Raw genomic sequence first — 13,767 nt, 5'->3', positions numbered from 1 at the left:
TCAGAACTGAGTCTCCAAAGCCATTCCATCTTTCAATGAGGCCAGCAGATGATGTGGTATGTGGTGAGACCAGTTAATTCCACAGGCATAAGCCCATCACTACACTTCCTTTGCTGTAAAATCAGTTTTTGGATCAGATGCGATGCATCAGTAGAAGAGTCCACAGATGGTGGTGATGGCACAAACATTATGGGCAGGGAAGGGAAAACCATCTCCAGGAAAATGTGTCTGTTCCTGTGAAGATGAATCTCTGAATCCCTGCTCCTCTCCATGATGAAAGAGGTTGAATATAATCAACCTGCCTCCAGTGGCTGCCTGGCTGGTTTGCAGAGAGAATAGCGCCATATTGAGGACTCGATTGAGGTCTCTGCTGATGGCAGATTAGGCACACTGCGTTAGCATTAACCATAGCAGCCTCAGTAAGGGGAAGTGCGTGTTGTTGAGCCCAGGCACAGTTTCCATTCCTGCCACTTTGTTCACGGGCTGCTATGCACTGAGTTGTGTCCCTCCAAACAAATACGTTGAAGCCTTAATCCCGAAAGTGATGACATTTGGAAATGGGGTCTTTGGAAGGTGTTGGTCAAATAAGTTTGCAAATATGATGTATATGTTTGCTCGCTTAGAGTTTGCATTGGGTGTGGGAGACAGGCTATAAGCTGGCAAAGTCATTATAGTGTAAGGCAGGGGTCGGGAACCTTTTTGGCTGAGAGAGCCATGAATGCCACATATTTTAAAATGTAATTCCGGATGTGAGGGCGATCTGGCTGCGACATCTGTCACCCCATTGATCGCCAGGGTTGATTCAGCTGATCTGGCTGGCTAGGCGGGTGTCCCCTTCCTCCCTCACCGCTCCATGTGCGTCCCTCCCGAAGCTTCGCGCTCGGTCGAAGAGGATGACCTTCCCCGCTAGAGGAGAGGACCGTTCTTCGGTCAAAGGTATACAAGTAGCTGCGCTCCCCTGCTAGAACCTCCAAACAAGTCTCAAGCTCCATTTGTTTTAAAAAATTTTATTTAAAAAAAATGTAATTCCGTGAGAGCCATACAACAACCCGTGTACGTTTGGCATTATTCAATAAAAATTTGGTGTTGTCCCAGAGGACAGCTGGGATTGGCTCCAGACACCCACAACCATGAACATGAGTGGTAGGAAATTAATGGATTGTAATACATGAGAATGTTTTATATTTTAAACGTTATTATTTTTTTTATTAAAGATTTGTCTGCAAGCCAGATGCAGCCATCAAAAGAGCCACATCTGGCTCGTGAGCCATAGGTTCCCGACCCCTGGCCGAAGGCTTAGTTTTAAGACTAAGCCTTTCCCATTCGTTTAATACTAAGATCTTCTCAAAACTAAGCCTTTCCCCACACCCTTGACTGTTGCATGATGTGGGGTGGTGCACTCTTATGAGGAATCCTATTTATGCCTTAGATAAGTGGCTTTGTATCAGAGACTTCCTTATTTGTATACTGGCTTAAAGGCTTTAATTTCTACACTATAAAATAAGGCAGACCGGGTGCACTCTCGCTCAGATCCTGCCATCAGCATTGCAGAGGAGAGGCAGCCAAGATGGTCGAGTGCTGAAGGAGAAGCCAGTTTGTGCAGAGTTTGTGCAGAGAGAAGGAGATGGGGAACAGAGGTGAATAAGGCTGGTGAGATAGAAACCTTTGATTCTAGGAAACTCAGATGAGTCAGTGGCTTTGGGAGCCCTGAATGGAAAGGGAAGTGTTCCCCCACTGTGTGTATTTACTTGCTCCCCAGGTGCGAGCTAGGATTAAAGGTAATGGCCCACCAGTTCTTGGCTCTGTTGTTTCATTACCATCTGTCCGAATCAAATGCGAACCTGCACAGGCCAGGCGGCTGTGATGGTGACCGCGGCTACAGGCCTTACAGATCATTAGGTCATGAAGGTGAAGCCCTTGTGATGGGATTAGTGCCCTTATAAGAAGAGACATAAGAGACATCTCTCTCTCTGCCATTTGAGGACACACATTAAGAAGACAGTTGTCGCCTGACCAGGCAGTGGTGCAGTGGATAGAGCGTTGGACTGGGATGTAGAAGGACCCAGGTTCGAGACCCTGAGGTCGCCAGATTGAGCGCGGGCTCATCTGGCTTGAGCAAAAAAAAAGCTCACCATTGTTCACAGTGGCCAGGACATGGAAACAACCAAAAAGCCCGTCAATAAATGACTGGATAAAGAAGATGTGGCACATATACACTATGGAATACTACTCAGCCATAAGAAATGATGACATCGGATCATTTACAGCAAAATGGTGGGATCTTGATAACATTATACGAAGTGAAATAAGTAAATCAGAAAAAAAACAGGAACTGCATTATTCCATACGTAGGTGGGACATAAAAGTGAAACTAAGAGACATTGATAAGAGTGTGGTGGTTACAGGGGGAGGGGGGAAAGGGAGAGGGAAAGGGGGAGGGGGAGGGGCACAAAGAAAACTAGATAGAAGGTGACAGGACAATCTGACTTTGGGTGATGGGTATGCAACATAATTGAAAGACAAGATAACCTGGATTTGTTGATCTTTGAATATATGTATCCTGATTTATTGATTTCATCCCATTAAAAAAAATAAAATTATAAAAAACAACAACAACAAAAAAAACAAAACAAAACAAAAAAGCTCACCAGCTTGGACCCAGGGTCGCTGGCTCCAGCAAGGGGTTACTCAGTCTGCTGAAGGCCCACGGTCAAGGCACATATGAGAAAGCAATCCATGAACAACTAAGGTGTCACAACGAAAAACTGATGATTGATGCTTCTCATCTCTCTCCATTTCCTGTCTGTCTGTCCCTGTCTATCCCTCTAACTCTCTCTCTGTCTCTGTAAAAAAAAAAAAAAAAAAAAAAAAGAAGAGACAGTTGTCTGCAAGCCAGGAAAAAGGATCTTACTATGAACAGGATCTTCCTGCACACAGATTATAGAATTTATCAGCTTCCAGAATGGTGAGAAATAAATTTCTGTTGTTAAGCTTAAGCTACCCAGTCTATGGTATTCTGTTATGGCAATCTGAGCTAATACACAGGCTCATAGTTTCCTTTACCAAACACTCAGATGATTAACGTGCACAGGGCACATCATTTTGTTCACATGATTATTAAGCCACTCCTCTGCAGTGTATGCCTTTTGGTGGACATTCACATGGAACACAGATATCTTCGTGTCTGTGTCCATTCAGAGGTCCATCTACCTCCCTCTTCCCCAGACTTCCTTTGTTACTAATATTCCAGTGACAAACTCTGTTACTTACAAGTCCCTGATCATACATCAATAGATCCATACTTCTATCCATCTCTCACTCTAGACACAGCGGACAATGAAATATGCTGGTTCATGATTTTTTTCTCACTGGAGAGGATTTTCCTTCAGCACTATCACTCAGGGTCACACCTGAGTAGAACTGTAATGCACAGCTGTGCACTTTGGGATGGTACCAGCACATCATGCAGACCCATATATAAGACAAACTTGACTTCTTTCTTCCTCAGTCAATTGGTCATAAGGAACACTCTATAACACTACAGACATGGATAGAAAGAGAGGAGGCAATACAACAGGAGTTGGTGTCAAAAGAGTGAGCCATCTGCTCATGCAACTTACCATACATTCTAGACCTATCCAAACTTGGTCTCTTCTATACCATTTTCATTTGATAATATGTAGATTGCTGCTATTCATGCCTAATCTTGTGGCTATGTGGTCAGACAAGACAGCCATTCATGATGGCAATTTCAGGGTGTATAGTTACTCCATATCTCATGGTTAGAAGTTTGGTCTCTGTCAAAGTCTGATAGTAAGCCAGAAGCTGTTTCTCAAATGAAGAATAGTTTTGGTGGTTGCCAGAGGCAGGAGATGTGGGTAAATGAAATGGGTAAAGGTGGTCAGTAAGTACAAACTTCCAGCTATAAAATTAATAAGCCTGAGGATGTAATGTACAGCATGGTAACTATAGTGAACCATACTGTGTTGTATATGTGAAAGTTGCTAAGAAAGATCTTAAAAGTTTTATCACACAAAAAAATTGGTAACTATGTATGGTGATGGATGATAATTATACTTATCATCCAAAATGTGGTAATCATTTCGAAACATGTACAAATATCGAATTATTATGTTGTACAGCTGTGTTTTGTTCTGGTCTCAGCCTGTCATTAGCCAATGTTGTGGCCGGACTGGCCCTTGTGGTTCTTATTATGAGTGCAAGATGCTCTTCAACAATAATCAACAGGAAACTTTGAAAAGACACAGGTTGACTATTTACAGGACCTGGAAATGTCACAGCACACCTGGGGCCACATAGTGATATCATGAGGAGAGAGAAGGAGAGAGGGAGGGGGTGGAGAGAAAGAGAGAGAGGAAGAAAAGAGGAGAGAGAGGGAGGAAGGGAGAGAGGGGGTTGTAGGGTTCTTTTACTGGTGTCAAGTGTGGGGGCCTATGGTTTCATGGGCTCACTCTTTATTGGTGAATTTAAAATGTGATAAGAGAAAACAAACAAGTACAGCTAGTGCTCGACTTACGACCACGATTGGTTCTGACAGACCGGTCGTAACACGATTTGGTGGTAAGTTGAGTAGGCTATATGTACAGTACTGTGAAATAATGTTATAAAAATCTTTAAGTCATATTTTATCATAATTTTCTTTCATTATTGTTATATATCATAATTTTCTTTGTTCATTTTATGCCATTTGTATCATCTCTACACCATTTTGTTTCTTATTTTTATATTCGTCAGGTTTAAGTAAAACACTGTATTACCAGTACAACTGGTTTAATATTTGCAAAGACAATTTCCTCTTGGTAGACATCTTGGGAAGGGGTTTGATGAAAAATATCCAAGACACAAAACACAAATTGCTGTACCAAGTCTGGGGTAACAGTTGAAATGATGCACATGGAGATGGTAGTGCTGCCGGAAGCTGGTCCGCACTGTCGTACGCCCAGCTGGGCAACGCTTGCGCTGCCAGACACGGAGCAGTTGTGGCTAGTAATTGTGGTCGTAAAGTCGAACGGTCGTAAGTTACATAGGTCGCAAGTCGATCAATATTTGTAGTAAAAGGTCAGTTATTGAAATCAACCAAGTTCTCTAAAATAGAAGGGCCTCAGTGTGAGTGTGTGTGTGTTGGGGGGGGGGCTCCTGATTCTTTAGTCCTGTGGCTGGCAGGGTGTCTATTGGAGATAGCTATCTTTTTTGTTTTGTTTTGTTTTTTACAGAGACAGAGAGAGAGTCAGAATGAGGGATAGACAGGGACAGACAGACAGGAATGGAGAGAAGAGAAGCATCAATCATTAGATTTTCGTTGCGCATTGCGACACCTTAGTTGTTCATTGATTGCTTTCTCATATGTGCCTTGACCGTGGGCCCTCAGCAGATCAAGTAACCCCTTGCTCCAGCCAGTGACTTTGGGTCCAAGCTGGTGAATTTTTGCTCACACTCAAGCTGGTGACGTCTGGGTCTCGAACCTGGGTCTTCCACATCCCAGTCCGACGCTCTATCCACTGCGCCACCACCTGGTCAGGCAATAGCTGTCTTTTAAATAGATGCCTCTTTGAAATGGAAGCCTCAGCAACCAAAGCTTAAGTCAGGCACTTGCATTACAATAGAGAAAAAACAACTGTCAGGATTTACACTACAACGTGCTACTAATATAATATCTTATGTCAGTTATACCTTAATACAATTTTTAAAAAAGGAGATAGTTATCTGCAAAAGAGAATGCAGACATGCTCTAAAATCCTAGAGGCTGACACTGTGATTTTCTCATTGGTACTTGCAAGAAACTTCATATAGCATTCTTGTCACAGATACTTTGCATATCATTGGATCTGCTGGATCATAAAGTCCAAATTCAAGAGCAGCTTGTACTGCAGTCTGAAGTGCAAAGCTTCAACTAAATGGAAAGTTTGTGGGCAACTTTGTAAATGGTTTCAAAGTAGCAAACTCAAATGTTGCTTCCAAAACCCAAAGAAGCCTGCCGAGGTATCTTAGTCTGTTGGGGCTGCTATAACAAAACACCACAGACCAGGCAGCTTATAAATAAACATTTATTTCTCACAGTTCTGGAGGCTGGAAGTCCCAGATCACAGTGCTGGCAGATTTAGTGTTTGGTGAAGGCCCACTTCCTAATCTGTGTCCTCATATGTGGAAGGGGTTAGGGAGCTCTGTGAGGTTTCTTCGTAAGAGTACCAGTCTCATTCACGAGGGCTCCTGGCCTGAGCACATTCCAAAGCACCTTCTAATACCTTTACCTTGGGCGGAGCACATTCAGTCTATAGCATTATGCCCCTCCCCCACATTCATGTCCTTCTCAAATGCAAAATATATGGGCATTTGAGTCAACCAAATAGCTCTAAGTCAACTCTAATAGCTAAAGTCAAAAGTCTTACCTAAATCTCATTTAAATCAAGTATGGATGGGACTCAAGGTACAATTCATCCTGAAGCAAATTGTTCTTCAACTGCGAACCTGTGAAACCCAGCAAGTGAAATGCTTTCAAAGTGCAATGTTGGGAAGGCATAAGATTATATTTCCATTCCAAAATGAAGAAATAAGAGAGAAGAAAAGAGGGGCTACAGGTCCTGAGCAAGTCCAAGACCCAAGGGACAAATTCCACCAGACCTTAAGGTTTGAGAACAATCCACTTTGCCGGGTGCTCTGCCCATCAGACCCATCAAGGCAGAGGTCCTTCCTTCTGGACACCCTGGGACAAGGCACGCTGGGGTGAAGGGCCTGCCCTTCAGCTTTGCTGAACAAAGGTTGAGCCCTAAGGTTTTGGGCAGCCTACCCCCAGGTGGCTTTTGGTTGAGGTCCTAAGCCTGCCCTTGGCTCTGCAGGGCCCTTAGAGCTGCCTGTGGGCAGCTAAGGAGCAGGATGCTGGAGTCTGAGTGGAACCGACCCTGTGGGGTGTGCCAGCAGCCCCTCCTTTGAAGCCACTCTGCCCCAGGGTGCTTGCACCCTAGGCCTGTGATCAGAGGGGCAGCCCTGATGACCCCTGAATTTCCTTGTCCTTCTTCCCTTAAGTCAGGGGTCCCCAAACTACGGCCCGCGGGCCGCATGCGGCCCCCTGAGGCCATTTATCTGGCCCCCGCCGCACTTCCGGAAGAGGCACCTCTTTTATTGGTGGTCAGTGAGAGGAGCATAGTTCTCATTGAAATTCTGGTCAGTTTGTTGATTTAAATTTACTTGTACTTTATTTTAAATATTGGATTTGTTCCTGTTTTGTTTTTTTACTTTAAAATAAGATATGTGCAGTGTGCATAGGGATTTGTTCATAGTTTTTTTTATAGTCCGGCCCTCCAATGGTCTGAGGGACAGTGAACTGGCCCCCTGTGTAAAAAGTTTGGAGACCCCTGCCTTAAGTCATACCTGGCTTACAAAGGAGAGCAGCCACAGAACTTTCCAGGGTTGCAGGTGGTCCTCACTAAAGGATTTAACAGCCTGGGCTCGTTAGCTCAGCCGGTTGGTTATAGTATCACCCTGAAACGACAAGGTTGAGGATTCAGTCCCTGGACAGGGCACATGTGGGAAGCAACCAATGAATGTACAACTAAGTGGAACAACAAATGAATGCTTGCCTTCCCCCTCTCCTCTTTCTCCCTTTCTCTCTGTGTCTCTCTAAAAATCAATCAAGGGACACGCTTCAGTTGGCCCTTCATCACAATCAATTGTAGGGTGATGAACTGTGACGCCACAGCTTGCATGGCTCACCAGCTACCGATTGCCCACTGGTAAGCACTGTGCTCAAGCCCAGAGTTGTGAATGCACCAATCCCACAGTCCCTTCTCTGCAGGCCTATTTCCTGGGACCATTCCTGCTAACAATTCTGTCCGCCTGTGTCCTGTCTGAAGAAAAGAATGATACAATAACTTGAACAGGGAAAATTAATATAAAGAATTACCTATAAAACGGGATTCAAAGGATGAGGAATTGGTTAGCAAGATGTGAAGAGAACTCTAAAGAGTATGGGAATAACAGACCTAAGACATGGTCGCCATCCCTAGGCTGAGACAGGATGCCCCTAGAGCTGAGATCCAGATTTTGTTGGAGAGGCATGACTATAGCTCACCGCTGGCAGAGTCTTGTGATGCTGTACTGATGGAACTTGTTGAAAATCTATCCTCTGGAACTTGCCAGAAATATGCCTGTTGGGGGGAAGGAGAAAGCTGTTCACCGAGCGCTGCTGGCTTCTGTGCACTGCAGGAGCCAGGCCCTGGGGAAGCCGCGAGCGCTGCAGTATCCAGTGGCACTCTGCTTGCTACCAAGCTGCCTGAGGGTGAGCGATGGGCAAGGGGAGAGCTGCCGGTCGCTGGGTGCCACTGGCCGCCATGCTCGGCAAGAACCCCAAACTGCAGGAGTCTGATGCCTCTGATGCCAGAAAGGGTCACACAGGAGGGGAGCGCCAAGCTCTCACAGGAATCAGGAAGGAAACCTCTTTTCCTCTTGCAGTGTATCTTCAGCACACTCTATTGAGAAAGCTTCAGTGACAGCTGGCAACGGCAAAATACTTAAAATATGTTCCCATTATCACAGGAGAGGCAGAAAAGATGCATTTGAAGTGGAGAGGCAATAAATGGATAACCAGCACATCAAAGGTCAAAAAAGAAATCAGAAGGAAAATTAGAAAGTATATTGAATGGAATTAAAATGAAAACGTAATGCATCAAAATTTATGAAATGCAGTAAAAGCAATGCTTAAAAAGAAGTTGATAGCATTAAATGCCTATATTAGGCTTTGACTCTCTCTGTCACCATCTTGGTTTTGTGTTCCTTGCACAAAATGCTGGGAGAAGCCACAGAAACCACCTGTTGCAGAGCAGGAGTTCCCACAACCTCGGGCTGAGACAGGGGCTAGAACAGAATCTGACAGTGATGAGCCGGCGCCAGAGCTCAAAGAACAAGATTCCACCCAGGCAACCACACAAGCCCAGCTGGCAGAAACAGCTGAACTCAATAAAGTCAGTAAACCAGAACAGAGTCCAAGTGAAAAGAAAGCACAGAAGGCTATGTCCACACTGGGTCTCCGACAGGTTACAGAGGTTACTAGGATCACTGTGAGGAAATCTAAGAATGTCCACTTTGTCATCACAAAACCAAAATTCTGCAAGGGCCCAGCTTCAGGTACCTACAGAGTTTTGGGGGAAGCCATGATTGAGAATTTATCTCAGCAAGCACAGCTAGCAGCTTTGAAGAAATTCAAAGTTTTCTTTGAATTTCTTGAACATTCAGGAAAACACACAGACTCCAACTACATAAAAGGAGAGTAAGGAAGAAGTTGATGAAACAGGTGTGGAAATTAAGAATATGAAATTGGTCAGAGGCCCTGGCCGGTTGGCTCAGCGGTAGAGCGTCGGCCTAGCGTGCGGAGGACCCGGGTTCGATTCCCGGCCAGGGCACACAGGAGAAGCGCCCATTTGCTTCTCCACCCCTCCGCCGCGCTTTCCTCTCTGTCTCTCTCTTCCCCTCCCGCAGCCAAGGCTCCATTGGAGCAAAGATGGCCCGGGCGCTGGGGATGGCTCTGTGGCCTCTGCCCCAGGCGCTAGAGTGGCTCTGGTCGCAATATGGCGACGCCCAGGATGGGCAGAGCATCGCCCCCTGGTGGGCAGAGCGTCGCCCCATGGTGGGCGTGCCAGGTGGATCCCGGTCGGGCGCATGCGGGAGTCTGTCTGACTGTCTCTCCCCGTTTCCAGCTTCAGAAAAAAAAAAAAAAAAAAAAAAAAAAAAAAAAAAAAAAGAAATTGGTCAGGTGAGCAACCATGACAGATCGAGCAATTCAGTCTCATACTATTCATCACCAGAATGCTGCAGCCCTGTGTAAACAGTTTCAACTTTCTCGGGAAGCAGCATGGCAGATTGGTAAATCCCGTCCAAGGGGTCCTATACTACAATCTGTCCCTTCATTTGGAGTTAACCCTCAAGGACCCCTACCAGGACTACTTTGGCAAATGGATGTTACTCATACACCTTCATTTGGCAAACAGTCCTATGTCCACGATACAGTGGATACATACTCTGGATTTATAGTAACCTCTGTCAGAACAGGAGAGGCTGCTAAGCATGTTATAGCCCATTGTCTGTATGCATTGTTCTATTATTGGATTTTCTAAACTCGTTAAACTGACAATGCTCCTGCATATGGAGCAAAAGCATTTACTGTATTTTGTCAAACCTTTTGAATTATGGGTATTTCTTACAATCTTTAAAGTTAAGGTATTATTAAAGTGTACCCAGCAAATATTTTAAGGTCAATTTAAAAAATTTTAAAAGGGAGGAAGTCATATCCTGGAGCTCCTATGGGTCTACCATATCATGCTTTTTACTTAAAAAATTTTAAATTTCTTTTGAATATTGATGAACAGGAGACGCCAAATCTTCTCTCCTGCAAACTTCTACCTTCTTTATTTGATCCAGCTAATAACACTGTTTTGTCTTTTTCCAAATAGCTCCAGATATATGGAAAAGGTTTATATAGGCGGATGGGGATCCTCAAACCCCCCAGCGAGATCTTCTGAGCATGGCTTTTAAGGTATCAAGAGGCAGAAAAAGCCCAATAGAGATCAGGTGAACTACCAGCTTTTAGGATACGCCCTTAAAGGCTCCAACACCCCAAAGGGGTCTCATAGGATTCCATCTAGGTCCTGCTTCAATAGTGAATAGGAAGGTCATTGAGCTAAAGCCTGCCAGGCTTACCTGCCTTTGCTGTGAGGAAACAGGGACACTGGAAGGTGGGCTTCCCCCTCGCTCCTCTAAAGGAGGGTTCAGTCTCTTCCAGCCCTGCTCCAGCCACTGCTCCAGCCACCTATGACCTAACCTTGCCCAGAAAGCTGGGGTTTGCCACTGAAGGCTGAAGGTGCCCAGGGCCATCGGCCCCATCTACGACACTGTGGACGAGCCTAGGGTATTTCTTCCAAGAAGCAGGTAAACTGATCTCACTTGCACAAGGGCCACTTAACTATGTCTTGCCTGAATAGTCAGGTTTTTTATTCTTCCTTCGAAGATCTCTGTTGTGGGTGTTGATAGTCCTATTTTCTGCTGCTTTGCTTAATATATAGTGTTTCCTTTATTCCTCCTACCTCAATGCCCCACTCATATTTCAGGCTGGGACCTACTCCTAATTTAGAGCTCTCTTTCTCCCTTTTGCCAACTTCTATTATGAATTTACCTTTGCCACCCAGCTTAGTGTATCCCAAGGTTCTCTTTACCAAGCCACAGTCGCAGAGCTCCAGGGAAAAGCAACCTGGTCTCATCTCTCCAGGCAGAGGAGAACAGAAGCTCCATCTCCACACATGATGCAGATGGCTTTTCCAGTCTACCTGAATCATTACCAGCTAGAAGCAGCGGTCATTGGGACTTGGACGTGAGGTGCAAAGTATAGAATTGTGACAACAATTCCAGTGCCATGCGGACTTTTCCTGGATGTGGACTTTTCCTGGACTCCTGCTCCTTGTGACGGCTCCTAACAGACTGAACTGGGGTTGGGTTGCATTTGCAGGGATTTGGCATGGTGTTGGTGCCAACTTGGACTTGGTGAACATGTTAAGGACACTACTCTTTCATGGATTCTTGTTATATTGGCCAAGAGTTTGCTTAAAGGCTTTAATCGCTGTAAAAAAAATAGAAGACTGGATAAAGTAGATGTAGCACATATACACTATGGTATACTACTCAGCCATAAGAAATGATGACATCGGATCATTTACAACAAAATGGTGGGATCTTGATAACATTATACGGAGTGAAATAAGTAAATCAGAAAAAAACAAGAACTGCATGATTCCATACATTGGTGGGACATAAAAACAAGACTAAGAGTGTGGTGGTTACGGGGGGTGGGGGGAGGGAAGTAGGGAGAGGGGGAGGGGCACAAAGAAAACTGGATAGAAGGTGACGGAGGACAATCTGACTTTGGGTGATAGGTATGCAACATAATTGAATGACAAGATAACCTGGACATGTTTTCTTTGAATATATGTACCCTGATTTATTGATGTCACCCCATTAAAATTAATAAAAATTTATTTATAAAAAATATGATCTATAAATACTATTAAACGAAATATGTATTTTCAAGTGTAAGAGATAACCAAATACATCTTTAAAACGTATTCAGCACCCTCCAAGTATTAAAAGAATTCCCTTAATGACAGGAGGGTTAACCATGTTAAATAAAACCACTTTGCAGAAAGAAAAAAAAAAAGAAATTGGTTAGGTGACGCCTGACCAGGCGGTGGTGCAGTGGATAGAGCATCGGACTGGGATGCGGAGGACCCAGGTTTGAGACAATGAGGTTGCCAGCTTGAGTGCGAGCTCATCTGGTTTGAGAAAAAAAATAACAACTGGCCCTGGCCAGTTGGCTCAGTGGTAGAGCATCAGCCTGGTGGGTGGGAGTCCCGGGTTCAAATCCCGGCCAGGGCACAGAGGAGAAGAGCCCATCTGCTTCTCCACCCCTCCCCCTCTCCTTCCTCTCTGTCTCTCTCTTCCCCTCCCGCAGCCAAGGCTCCATTGGAGCAAAGTTTGCCCGGGAGCTGAGAATGGCTCTGTGGCCTCTGCCTCAGGTGCTAGAATGGCTCTGATTTTGGCAGAGCATCGCCCCCTGGTGGGCATGTTGGGTGGATCCCGATCGGGCGCATGCGGGAGTCTGTCTGACTGCCTCCCGTTTTCAACTTAAGCAAAAATACAAAAAATTAAAACAAAACAAAACAAAACAAAAGAACAACTCACCAGCTTGTACCCAAGGTCGCTGGCTCGAGCAAGGGGTTACTCAGTCTGCTGAAGGCCCACGGTCAAGGTGCATATGAGAAAGCAATCAATGAACAACTAAGATGTCGCAAAGAAAAAGTGATGATTGATGCTTCTCATCTCTCTCCGTTTCTGCCTGTCTGTCCCTGTGTGACTCTCTCTCTGTCTCTGTAAAAAAAAAAAAAAGAAAAGAAAAGAAAAAAAAAAAAAAAAGAAATTGGTCAGGTCACAGGCAAATGTGTCGAAAGAAAAGGCATTCTTAGCCCTGAAGAACAACAGTAATGATATTGTAAACGCTATTATGGAATTAACAATACAATCATCTAAAAACTAGGACTTTTTTTGTGTTTCAAAGAGTAAATGCAGCTTGCTTTGAAATCTGTATTGTTTCTATCATTAATAAAGCTCAGAGCCATTCTAGCACCTGAGGCAGAGGCCACAGAGCCATCCTCAGCGCCCGGGCTATGGTTTCTTGTCAGAAAAATGCTTATATTAGAAAAGAATGGTCTCAAGTCAATGATTTTAGATTCCACCTTAAGAAATGATGATAAAAAGTTGAAATTAAACCTAAACTAAGCAGAAGAAAGGAAATAATAAAGAGTAGAAGTAAGCAATTAGAAAACAGAAAAAAATACAAAAATTAAAAAAAATCAATAGCGCACTCTTTAGGAAGAAAAATGAAATGGATAAACCTCTAGGTTTTGGCTGGGTAGCTCAGATAGTTAGAGCATCGTCCCAACATGCCAAGGTTGAAGGTTCAATTTCAGATCAGGGCACATATAGGAAACAACTAATGAATGCATGGGTATGTGGAACAACAAATAAGTCTCTCTCTCTCTCTCTCTCCTTCCCCTCTCTCTCAAATTGATAAATAAAAGAAAATTGATAAAACTCTAGCCAGATCGGTAAGGGAAAAAAAGAGAGACGAGTCAAATGACTAATATCAAGAATGAGATATAGGACTCTATATCTCATATCCTACAGTAATTAAGATAATAAAGGGATGTTATA

General features: G+C 44.3%; 1 pseudogene; it reads left to right on the top strand.

Moving 5' to 3' along the window:
* Positions 1-8,797: 8,797 nt before the first annotated feature.
* Positions 8,798-13,090, top strand: LOC136386314 (nascent polypeptide-associated complex subunit alpha pseudogene; annotated as a pseudogene).
* The last annotated feature ends 677 nt before the right edge of the window (positions 13,091-13,767 follow it).

This window comes from Saccopteryx leptura, chromosome X, assembly GCF_036850995.1.
Source record: "Saccopteryx leptura isolate mSacLep1 chromosome X, mSacLep1_pri_phased_curated, whole genome shotgun sequence".
In the NCBI taxonomy this organism is placed as follows: Eukaryota; Metazoa; Chordata; class Mammalia; order Chiroptera; family Emballonuridae; genus Saccopteryx; species Saccopteryx leptura.
This window is presented reverse-complemented; position numbering and strand designations above follow the sequence as displayed.